At 39.4% G+C, this 12,000-nt stretch overlaps 1 long non-coding RNA gene across 5 annotated transcripts in view; it reads left to right on the forward strand.

Annotated features, from left to right (window-relative positions):
- Window positions 1-12,000, forward strand: part of LOC139356370 (uncharacterized) — a 37,389-nt gene that overhangs the window by 2,499 nt on the left and 22,890 nt on the right. For 4 of the 5 annotated variants that reach the window (XR_011608133.1, XR_011608134.1, XR_011608137.1 and 1 more), the window contains exon 2: window positions 10,750-11,036. This is a non-coding gene — a long non-coding RNA (uncharacterized lncRNA). Of the gene's footprint in view, window positions 1-10,749; window positions 11,037-11,480; window positions 11,692-12,000 lie in introns of those variants that run through there. The other variant, XR_011608135.1, reaches the window with a different exon arrangement.

The raw sequence follows: 12,000 nt of genomic DNA on the forward strand, positions 1-12,000 counted from the left end.
AATTATTAACCAGAGAAATTTGGGGCTGAGGTGCAGAAGAAATCAAACTCCTGGGCTTCAGCAATCCTCCTGCCTCAGCCTCCCAAAGTGCTAGGATTACAGGTGTGAGCTGCCGTGCCTCGCCCCCAAACACCCCGTTGGGTTCTACATATCTCTCATGGCTTTGCGAAACTCTTTAGTTATAATAGTAAAGTCACGCTGTTAAAGACAAACACACGGAAAAGACGTTTCACACTGCAGCTCCTGACCTTACTCAAACTGGACTCCCTCTTTGAATACTGATGTTCCCTCCCTTGCTCTGCTTTTTCCATAGCACCTACCACCTTCAAACATGATGTAACATAACGTCACTTGATTATTACGTTTTCTCCCCACCAACTAGAATATGAACTCCATGAGGGCAGAGAGTTTTGCTGTCTTGCCCAATGATACATCCTTGCACCTAGAACAGTGCTTGACAGTTATTAGGCACTCAACAAAGATATGTTGGATCACTGATCATGAGAGAAATGCAAATCAAAGCCCCAATGACACACCATCTCACACCAGTCAGAATGGCGATTATTAAAAAGTCAAGAAACAACAGATGCTGGCGAGGCTGTGCAGAAAAAGGAATGCTTTTACACTGTTGGTGGGAATGTAAATTAGTTCAACCATTGTGGAAGACAGTGTGGCAATCCCTTAAAGATCTAGAAGCAGAAATACCAGTTGACCCAGCAATCCCATTACTGGGTATATACCCAAAGGAATTTAAATTTTTCTATTATAAAGATACAAGCATGCATGTGTTCACTACAGCACTATTCACAATAGCAAAGACATGGAATCAACCCAAATGGCCATCAATGATAGACTGAATAAAGAAAATGTGGCACATATACACCGTGGAATACTATGCAGCCATAAAAAGGAACAAGATCATGTCCTTTGCAGGGACATGGGTGGAGCTGGAGGTCATTAGCCTCAGCAAACTAATGCAGGAACAGAAAAACAAATACCACATGTTCACACTTATAAGTGGGAGCTGAACAATGAGAACACATGGACACATGGTGGGAACAACACACACTGGGGCCTGTCAGGGAGGGTTGGGGGGAGAAGAGCATCAGGAAGAATAGCTAATGGATGCTCTGCTTAATACCTGGGTGATGAGTCGATCTGTGCAACAAACACATGTTTACCTATGTAATGAACCTACACATCCTGCACATGTACCCTGGAACTTAAAAGTTGATGCAAATAAAGAGAAAACATGTATATTAAAGCAATGAAAAAAGAAAATCCATTTACCACAATTACCACATTTTCAAAATTAACTTTGTGTCTTGGTGACCAGGGTCTAAGATATACTGGTTTTTTTCTTTTTTTGAGACAGAGTCTCGCCCTGTCACCCAGGCTGGAGTGCAGTGGCGTGATCTCCCCTCACTGCAAGCTCCGCCTCCTGGGTTCAAGTCATTCTCCTGCCTCAGCCTCCTGAGTAGCTGGGACTACAGGCATCCGCCACCACGCCTGGCTAAATTTTTGTATCTTTAGTAGAGACAGGGTTTCACTGTGTTAGCCAAAATGGTCTTGATCTCCTGACTTTGTGATCCACCCACCTCAGCCTCCCAGAGTGCTGGGATTACAGGCTGTTTTCTTAAAATAGAAATACAAAAACTACACTACTGGGACATCAATAAAAGCCCAAAGCCTGATGTGTAAACATGTTAAAGATGTTATTTCTATTGCACAGGGGATTGTTCAAACCTTTGAGTTTGCTAATAGTATTAAACAGAGCCAAGAGTCGAAAAAAAAAAAAAGAAGAAGAAGAAGAAGAAGGTATGACTATAAGCTGGATTGGCTACGTAATTTGCAGAGCCCATAGTAAAATAAAAATATAAAGCCCTTATTCAAAAGTTGTGAAGAATTTCAACATGGCAACAGTGGAGTATTAGACCAAGTATGGGCCCCATCGTGCAACAACACAAATCACACACCCATAAAGCCGGCCCTGAATGTGACTGCGTATATGTACATCTGGTGGCACATGGTGCATGGAATGGTAATCATTTTTGTGCATGTTTCTGACCTACTTCATTGTAAACTTGTAGACAGGGTTTCCATGTTCTTCATCTTTCTACCTCCAATGCTTAGCACAGTGCCTGGCAACAAACCAGTAGGTGTTTGCTGAATGCACATAGAAATGGTTATAAAAGAATGCTCTGATAAAAAGAATTTCAAATTCAGAAAACGCTTTTAGTCTCTGTTATCCCATGGATGGACTATGGGCACTACTAAAGGTGTAAGGTATTTTCAGTATTCACGTCTTATTTAGGAATCCTCGGGTCTGGAATCATTCTCGAAAACATCCAATAAAGAGTCCTTAGCTATTTTTAGGGCACCTCTCTTTTCACAGAGAGAACTGGCACCAAGCAAGAGCGAGGGACCAGACACCAGTTATGGAAAATGTATCCCCACATCGTATCATGGGAGCCTAGCTCACAGACACTGCCAATGGAAATTACACAAATAGATCAACTGCAAAACGTTACATAGGGGACCCACATGCTACATTAATTATCAGTGAATAAATTACACGTAAAATTTAGAACATGTTTTCATCAAATAAGTATTTGTGAAGGTAAATTTTAGCTTATGCCATATGCATAATTTGGTTGCATTGCTACCATATGAATAAGTACCTTCATAAAGATACTTTGCGAACAAGTCAAGTAGACAAAATAATTGTTACTAGTATTAGTTTTGTCCTTAAACACAGAGCTCAGTAAGATCTCTTTCTATTGACATTTTATCCTCTGTATCCCTAAAATAATCTAAATCATTTAATTACAGAATTAATCAGTAAGGAATTTAAAACTAAGCTGGAAAGGCGTGAAACAGGATGGATGGAGCGGAGTGATGCTGTTCCTCACAGTGAGAAAGAGAGAAAGGTCTTGCATCACCAAGGGCGAGTCTGGGTGACTGAGAGGTCATAACTTGATGAGTGAAGATAGAGTCAAGACAGAAAAATAAAGTCAAGAAAGCCAGTGCTGCTGGGGAAACAAACATGCAAAGCATAACTCACAGTTCTGGCAAACCCCCCATATTTTCAGTCTCTGTCAGGACATAAATCAGATTTGCAGTTAACCATTTGACCGTTTACCTGAGGTCAGTAAGTCTTGGGGAAAAGCGTGTTCACGCATGCCTCCTTGGTGGGTTCTAGAATTCTTCCCTCTTCCATTCCCCAAATGTTTGTCAGTCTAATGTCTGAGCAGGGGAATGCAGAGCAGGCAAGATGCATAGAGAGGCCCCAGGAAGGGAAGTCTGTTCATCATTCCTTGTGTCACTAAGACAGCACTGCAGAAGAGGTAAAGCACAGAGCACGGTGAATGAGACACAATTTTTTTTTTTTTTTTTTTGAGATAGTTCCGTTGCCCATGCTGGAGTGTCACGGTACGACCCTGGCTCACTGCAACCTTCATCTTCCAGGTTCAAGTGATTCTCCTGCCTCAGCCTCCTGAGTAGCTGGGATTACAGGCATGCGCCACCACATCCAGATAATTTTTCTATTTTTAGTAGAGGTGGGGTTTCACCCTGTTGGCCAGGCTGGTCTCAAAACTCCTGACCTCCAGTGATCATCCACCTTGGCCTCCCAAAGTGCTGGGATTACAGGTGTGACATCTCCACGGGATAGGGAAAAGCCAGAGGGAGCCCCTTAGCCTCCCAGAACATAATCACATCCAGGAGGTACTTCTTTCTTCTATCTCTGCCATAGCAGGCAGGACCAGCAGACCCAGAGTGGTTGGAGCAGAGGAAGCGGGAGGGTCTTGCACAAGGTGTTTAAAGCAGAAGACAGCAGCGGCTGAAGCAGCACAACACAGTGACATCCTGGGAGAGAGTCCAGGGAGCTCACTCAGCTTAGCGGGCTTGGGGATCGAGAGCGAGCTGCAAGATGTCCCCATGAGTCTGTGTCCTTGCCTGTAAGATGGGCCAGGGGCTTTCTGCACCATCTTCACTTACTTAACAAACATGATGGTTCGTCTGCAGTTTTCTAGTAAATACAAAGGGTTGTTAGGTTTTCCTTTGAAGATAAAGTGATTGCATAAAACATAAGGGAAAAACTGCACTCCAGTTGCTGGAAGAATGCTGCCTTAAATAATTTGCAAATCCTAAATAAAGAAAGAATACTTTCTAAAATGTCTTTCAGAACAAAATGGAAATAAAAATACAAAAAGAATTCAACTCACAAATAAAGTCAAGCAAGATTTGAAGGAAAAAATAAATCAAAGACTCAACGTAATATAATGCAGGGAAATTTTTGGCAAGCAGAAGAAAATGTGGAAGTACTTTGTCTCTCTTACAACCCAGCCCTAGGCTAGACATGAAAATCCGGTAATGATAAATTAGGCTAACCCAATAAGTGGGTGTATGTACACCTGACATTTGTATCAATAGGATATACACTAGACACAAATTATCCAGACTGTAGTTCTGCAAAGACTAGTTAGAAAAAAGATCAAAGCCTATTTGAAGTGCAAGAATTGTAATTTTAAAATTAAGGGAAAGGACAACAGATTAAATTGAGTAGTTCCTGTTGCCCACTATGATAAACCTTCAAAGTCCTCATTACTCTTTCTTCTAAAATCAACAACCAGGACAACAAAAGAGAAGGGAGTGGGTGGTGTGTTGCTCTGTCTTTACTGGGGGAAGGGAAGTCTAGTGGGAATTTAGAAGGAAGCCACTTCTCAATCTTCTGGCCCTACAAGGATGCAAATCACTTCACATTTTCACCCCTAATAAATTTACCTAACTTGCCCAAATAAGGGATTGCTATCCTTGCCAAAGTTACAAAACAATGCCTCTACATTCCACTCACTACACAATTGGAATTCAGGAAAGTAAGTGAATGTATCTCAATTGTCCCACAGTTCCTAGCACCCTTGGGAGTTCTTCCTTTATTCTATGTAATATCCTTTAAAGATACCAGAGCAGTGTGTTCCCACAGTTAAGGCAGAATAAGTATCTGATGAGTGAACACATGAGCCAAAGAAGAAAAGAATGTGGGAACCGAAGAGAAACCCATTGATAATGATGATGGGTTACAGGAATGTTTAAATCCATCCTCTGGCTTCTCCTCACTTCTCCAGGTTTCCAGTCTTGCCAACCTCTCTTGCCCTCCTCTGATACCTCTAATTTCTGGGCTCTCTTGTCAGGGAGAGGTGGCCAAAAGAATGATGCTTAAACACATATAATTTGTTTAAGAAAACTTGTCAAAATGGATAAAAATTTGTTTTTAATCTGACGCTAAATCAGGAATATAATTCTTCTTTATTCCTTTAATTCCTTCTCAGTTTCATGTTACTAAAAAACAAAGAAATGGCTGTGGCACTATTAACCATCTTTGGTTCCTCTGCCTGCAGCCTCAAATTGTCAGTGGCATTGCAGCAAAACATACAAAATCTTGTGCTCCAACAATTTGATTCTTTCCTACTTCCTCTATAAGTTAGTTTGTATGATTTCCCCACAGAGCCTCTCTTTTAGTTTTACCCCAGCCAAGACCCTAAAATGTTTTTCTCGTAACCCCCTCTCCTTTCCCTCTCCAATGCCATTTAGATGCTACCTGTGATTTCATGACTCACACATTCCTTCCTCTGACTTGCTGTAACTTTTCAAGAAACACAGCGCAGCCCTTACCGTGTGCTGCTGCTCCGGAGTTTCCTCTGATGATCTAGTAAGTCGTTGTTTTGCTTGTGCTTGCATGCAGCACTCACGCTTACTTGCTAATCTATTAAAACCACAGATCCGTCTCCGTTTTCCAGGAGAAATATTCTCAGTGTTATAATTTGTTCCATATCATGTTGGTTCTCTCCAGCAAAAATAACATTCAAGGTCACAGCTTTCTGAGTTTCTGCATCCTCAAAACTCTGTCACACAGCACTTCTGCATTAAAAGAAGCAGTTATGTTTCTCGCCAAATTGGGATCCTCTCTCTTGAACAAAAATTTACAACATTCTTGCATTGGGCATCATTTCAATTCACTTTGTCATTTTTCATTCATTTGCATATTTATATGCCCAACAACACTTAATAAACACCTGTGTGGAAGATACTTTTTAAAGTCATTTCTCTTTTTTTTTCTGGAGAATGTCAATACACTAAAGATAATTTTGTCTGATAGATGTTGCATAAACACATAGGTACAAATGACAGAGAAGCCACAGCAAATGACAGCTCTGGATCTGCAATGTGGTTCTCAGAACCAGCCCACTGCTTTCAACTTCATATGCTGTGAGTTTACAGCTGCACTGGCTAAGTCCACGTTGCTGCCTGACATCACCAGTGTCTACAGAAGAAGGTCTCCTGACAGTGTGTTGACAAAATATGCTCAATTAGGGTTGATTAGGTCCATTTGGCATTTGTTTCCATTTGTGTCTGCCTTTTGATGTCTAGAAAAGTGCCTCTTGTTAACCAAGTCACCCCGTTTGAAAGAAACTCCCTCTGATTTGGAGCTTTGCGTGGCCAGACTTGCTTCCTCTCCTTTCACTTGGTTTAAGTGAGGTCTGGTCTGTAACTTCAGGCTGCAGACTTAAAGGGGTTGACCAGAGAAGGGAAGGAAGGAAGCAAACCTGGGACCATCCCCTCTGCTCCTGGATGCTGCTTGAATGGCTTCTTGGTCCATTAGTATGTTTGTTTTCTGTTTTAAATCTTCATCTTCTCTGTCTCTCACCAACCACTTCATGGATTATTTGAGGGTGGAGTTGTAGTTTTCACAAGGAGTAATTTCACCTGAGACTTTTATGATCATTGAGAATCTAGCCCTGGAGGAGTGGAGTCAGGAAGCCTGAGTTCCAGCCTCGACTGTCAAAAATTAGCAAAACACAACAGCTGAGGTGAATATTAGCATTCCATGTCATTTAATCATCAAGTTAATTTTTCCCTTTTTACAACAAAATCAAACAAAAGAGTAAACAAGAAATTGAGGTAATTTATAGAGAGACATACAACAGGTTAAAAAATAACATGAATAATGTAAGAATATGTAAGAAAAGATGAACAAAATTAACAATATACAAAATGTAAAACTACGATGCTAGTCGGGTTTTTAATTAGTTGTAAGATTCCTAGCAATCAAAGCAAGAAATATTACTTAGATCTTATTTTCCCAAGTCTCTTATCTGTAAAGTTGGAACAAAAAAAATACACCAAAATTATTAGGCGATCATGGGTGTAAACATTTCTTACCTAGTGTCTAACACTGACTAACCATTCAAAAATTAAATTCGAATTTAAATATTTAAATATTTGGGCACCTGCTACATAGCAAAGCCACTTTAAGAGTTTTAACTTCTATATAATGTCAAAATGTTATTTTATTAACTTGTATATTAGAGCTACAATATGTTAATATATTTATTGCCTCTAATTATCTCATTACCAACAGTGGCTAGCAAGCAGATCTCAGTACGATTTTTATTTTCCTATGAAGAATTTGGAATTTTTAAAATCACCTTCACTATTTCTATAAATCTAGGAAAAACTTGTTCCAATAGACATTATACAGCAAAAAATATGTAATCTTTAATGTGCTCTTCAATTATATCACATATTTCTAGTTCATATTTTATAAAAATTGGAATAAGCTATATTTTTCTGGTAGTTTTTCTTATTTAATGAATAACAATTAATCATTTGATTATTCAATGCACACATACAAAAAACACACCCACACAGAATATACACCTACACACGCATACATATACACACATACACATGCAAACACTCAGGAATGGCTAGAATTGATAATTCACATTTCAAAGATGAAGAAATAAAAGTTTGAGATGACTGAATTTATTTACAGCGCATCCGCTTCGTCCAAATGCAGAGGAAACTGCTTTGTACATCTCACATTAACCTTACTATAGCTTGCTGTTGTTTGTGCTTTAATCTACACATGACAAACACTTTGTCTTTTTCACTTTCCTGGATTTTCACATGTGCTGAACTTAGACAGCTGGGCGTTACTCTGTCAAATCCTATCATGCTTTGAAAAGAAACTTTCACAGTCCGTAATGAAAGATTAAACTATTTCTCACTATATTATATAATTTTTAATATTTTGGGAGAGACCACAACTTCAGAAAAGTCTGAAAGGGGTGATTGTTAGACGTAGAAATTGTGCTTTTGCTACTGGGAAGTGGGGGAGGCTGCATAATCTTCCTTTCAACAGGCTTCTAAGAATGTCTCTAATGCACTTTGGTAATGTCCTTTAGTGCTACACTGTTCCTCTCTCCACTGGCCCCAAGACTGTGACTCTGTTTAATAAGCATGAGATAGTAACAATCACACCAGATTGTCCATCGGTAATTTGAGACTCCTGGAAGAAAAGTAATACACAGTAGCTTATGTTGGACTTAAATAGCTGACTTTCTTTCAGAGTGTTGGTGACAGAGGAGATGTTTCTCATGCCCTGTCTGAATGGCATGTTCAAAGAGTTAGGCTTCACAGTTGGGCAAGTGTGAGTGCAAACCCCAGGACTTGTTAATAGTAAGAGTCTGGGCAAACAGTTTAACCACATTAAGCCTAACCTTCCCTGTTTAAAAAATAAAGATAATACTTCATAACCCACAGGATGCATTTGAAAGTGACTGGCCCATAACAGGCTCTAAAAAGAGTAGTTTGATTTTCTCAATTTATTATTCATGGTACCAGAACAATTATTGCAGGGAAAATGTCTTATAGAGACAAAGAAATGATTTAATTGTTAATTAAATTGTTAATTTAAATTAAATAATTTAATTTAATTTGTACTCTTCAACTGTCTGCTTTAGTAAATTAAAAAGAGTCTTAGAAAAGGTTAAGAGAAGGTTTTCAAACTAAAAGCATCCTTTTATTGATCGCAATATTGTTAGTAATTAATAATAGCATCTTGATCAGTTCTAGATTTTTGCCTAACAGAAAAGTAATGTTATTTATTGAACAAGAAATTTAAAAGATAATGTAATCCCTTATTAATTTTGGAGCATTTTTCAGCTGTTAGTTTGGAATAAACATCACAGAATGTTTAACCCTGCCCCCTAGCAATACATCACCCAAACATAGATTATTTTGGCAACAAATAGAGGCAATGTTTGTGAATTGTGTACGAGTGATAGTTTTGACTTGCTTTTGGTTTCTGCTACATCTGCTTCTATATAAGAGATAGCTCTAGTTCATTTGAGTGTCCATAACAGTTCATCTGAAATCTGGTGGGGGCGAAAGCGCCAGCAGCTGCGGCGAGCTTCAGATAGACAGCGGGGCTTCTATTAACAGCATGACAGCAATGGCTTCTCAATTACCTGGAATTCAGTGGTTCCAAGTGGTTGCATTTTTCCCCCAAACTTGAGCCAATAGTCTCATGAATAGACTTAGAAAATTACCGCGTCATATATTGACAAAAACTTTGACACGACTCCTCTTTCTTTCAAATGTGATTCACTCCTCTGGTAAGTGGCTGGTAGGTGTTAGGCTTGATTTACGCTAAAAATCAATTCCATTGTTGTAATCCAATCTAAATGATATGGATATTGACATCTGCACAATGTCGAGTACCTGTCTGGGCAGGTCATTAGTTGTTTCTATATCCTACTAAATGCTCAAACAAAAAACAGATTTTGTCAAATAATCGTTTCCCAAGAAACTTTCATGTAGAGATACAGTCCTAGTCAAACTGCAGATGCAATGTAAGGATTCACATTGACTTAGTATCAGAAATGAAAAGGGATGTAAAAACCTGTGATTATTATTTTTAGGAAGTAAAAGATCCAGTTTAAGATGTTTACCCCAGATACCATGGAAAGAAGCAAACGGTGTCAAGAAAAACCTGACTCTATCCAAGATAATCATGATTAAATAATGTGTCTGGGAATGTGCACCATTACCCTGCAAAAATTCAAACCATTATAGACATTTCTATAATTATTGTCTTACATAGTTCCTTTACTGGAAAAGTTGAGTTCTTCTTTTTGTCCTATTTCTGTTATTTAGATTTTGTTTCCTTTCAGGACAAAAAAAAAAGGATGAGAGAAGATAAAAAATATTATATATTTCTTTCTTAATTCTATTTAAATCTTTAGAATTCAACCCATCATACCTCCTAAAGCTTCAAACCCACTTATTATTTCATTCACATTTATATCATAGTTCACACTGGTTTGCTCTCTAACCACACAAATGCACATTTTCCTGAGTTACTACGTCTTTCTAGCCTATTAGCCTGAGTGAATGCAGCCTTTTTCCCCAAAACTTTCTCTCGATAAGATTTTCAGGCCAGGCATGATGGCTCACACCTGTAATCCCCACACTTTGGGATGCCAAGGTGTGAGGACTGCTTGAGGTCAGGAGTTCAACACTAGCCAGGGCAACATAGTGAGATCTTGTCTCTACAAAAAGCAAAAGTAATTAAAAAAAAAAAAATTAGCCTGTAATTGAGCAGTTTAGGAGGCTGAGGGAGGAGGATCACTTAAGGCCAAGCGTTTGAGACTAGCCTGTGCAACATAGTGAGACCCTATCTCTACAAAAATAAAAAAATTTTTAAATGATCCAGGTGTAGAGGCGCATGCCTGTGGTCCCAGCTACTCAGGAGGCATAGATGGGAGGACCGCTTAAGCCCAGAAGGTTGAGGCTACAGTGAGCTATGATCACACCACTGTACTCCACCCTGGGTGACAAAGCAGGACCCTGTCCCAAAAATAAAGAAAGAATAATATTTTCATGCACTTCATAAATTATTAGCAGATCTCCAGCGTTGATGATACCAGATTCACTGAGGAAGGCCATGGCGTGAAACTGCTGCAGCTTAGAAGAACACATGCATCTGCAGCATTTGCTCCATCACATCCAGCAGCGTCTGGGTGAAAACACCCTGCCAGCAACACACTGGCCAGCAGCAGCTGCCTCTCCAAAGAGTTCATTGTCAACTACATCATTTAAAAGGAAGGCCCCAGGGAGTCCCGGAGGACATGTCAGAGGTCATGTACCCAGCCTCCCACTTTATATAAACAGAAAGCAAGACCTGAAGAGTAAGTATATTTTCTGTGATTGGGGTATCCTACCAACATGCACTCCCAAACTGAAGTATTGAGTTGTAGGTTCAGCTGGCCAACGTTAGGAAAACTTAGGACCAGGTGCATTTCATTCATTACTGGCTTCCCAACGACCCTGTTAGCACCCCAGTATCACCTACGGTACTCATATCAATCACCAATTCTCATGCTACAATTAACAGACTGCTGCCTCCTCCATTTCTGATAAGGGCATGAGATACGATTTCAATCTATTGGGTTTTATGACACACAAAGGCAAAACACAAACATTCTGGAAAGAGGAAGTTAGGAAGATATTTGGGGTCTGGGACCCTTACAATGCCCCTCAGCTCCCCTCACTAGATAAGGACTGCTCAAGGGAGAAGGCGGCTAACCCTGGAGAGTGTGTGGGTACTGCCCTTGCCTGACCTTGGTCCACAGGGAGAAGCCGCAGGAACATTTGTACACCCACGTGGTTCAAATGAACTCTGTACATCTGTAGTGGGCCTTCTTCTTTTGCCTAAGGTAAAGTGGAAACATGATAAAATTAACTATTGTCTAGGTGATTTAAAATTCCAGTATGTGAATAGTCAAATTGGATCAATCCACTTCAAAATAATCAGCTCAACCCTGTCATGGACTGACTCCTTCAGTTTAACGTATGCGTTAAAGAAAACAATGGAATTCTAACTTATGGTTTTTATTTCTAGTAAATATGAAACCTTTCAACTACTGAAAAAGTACATATATTTTCCATGGAATTACCTAGATAACAGCCTCTCACATCTCTGTTTCTCTCCACTCTGCCAATTGAGATAGGGCCAAAGGGGAAGATAAATATGACTAGTTTAGCAAAACAATTGTACCATGTAAACAAAGCAAATACATAGTCAACTTTTTAAAATTCTGTCCTGTAGATGTATTTCTACAATATCAGCAAAATAGAATATTTCTTGGGATC

This window comes from Macaca nemestrina, chromosome 9 (genome assembly GCF_043159975.1).
Source record: "Macaca nemestrina isolate mMacNem1 chromosome 9, mMacNem.hap1, whole genome shotgun sequence".
Lineage (NCBI taxonomy): Eukaryota > Metazoa > Chordata > Mammalia > Primates > Cercopithecidae > Macaca > Macaca nemestrina.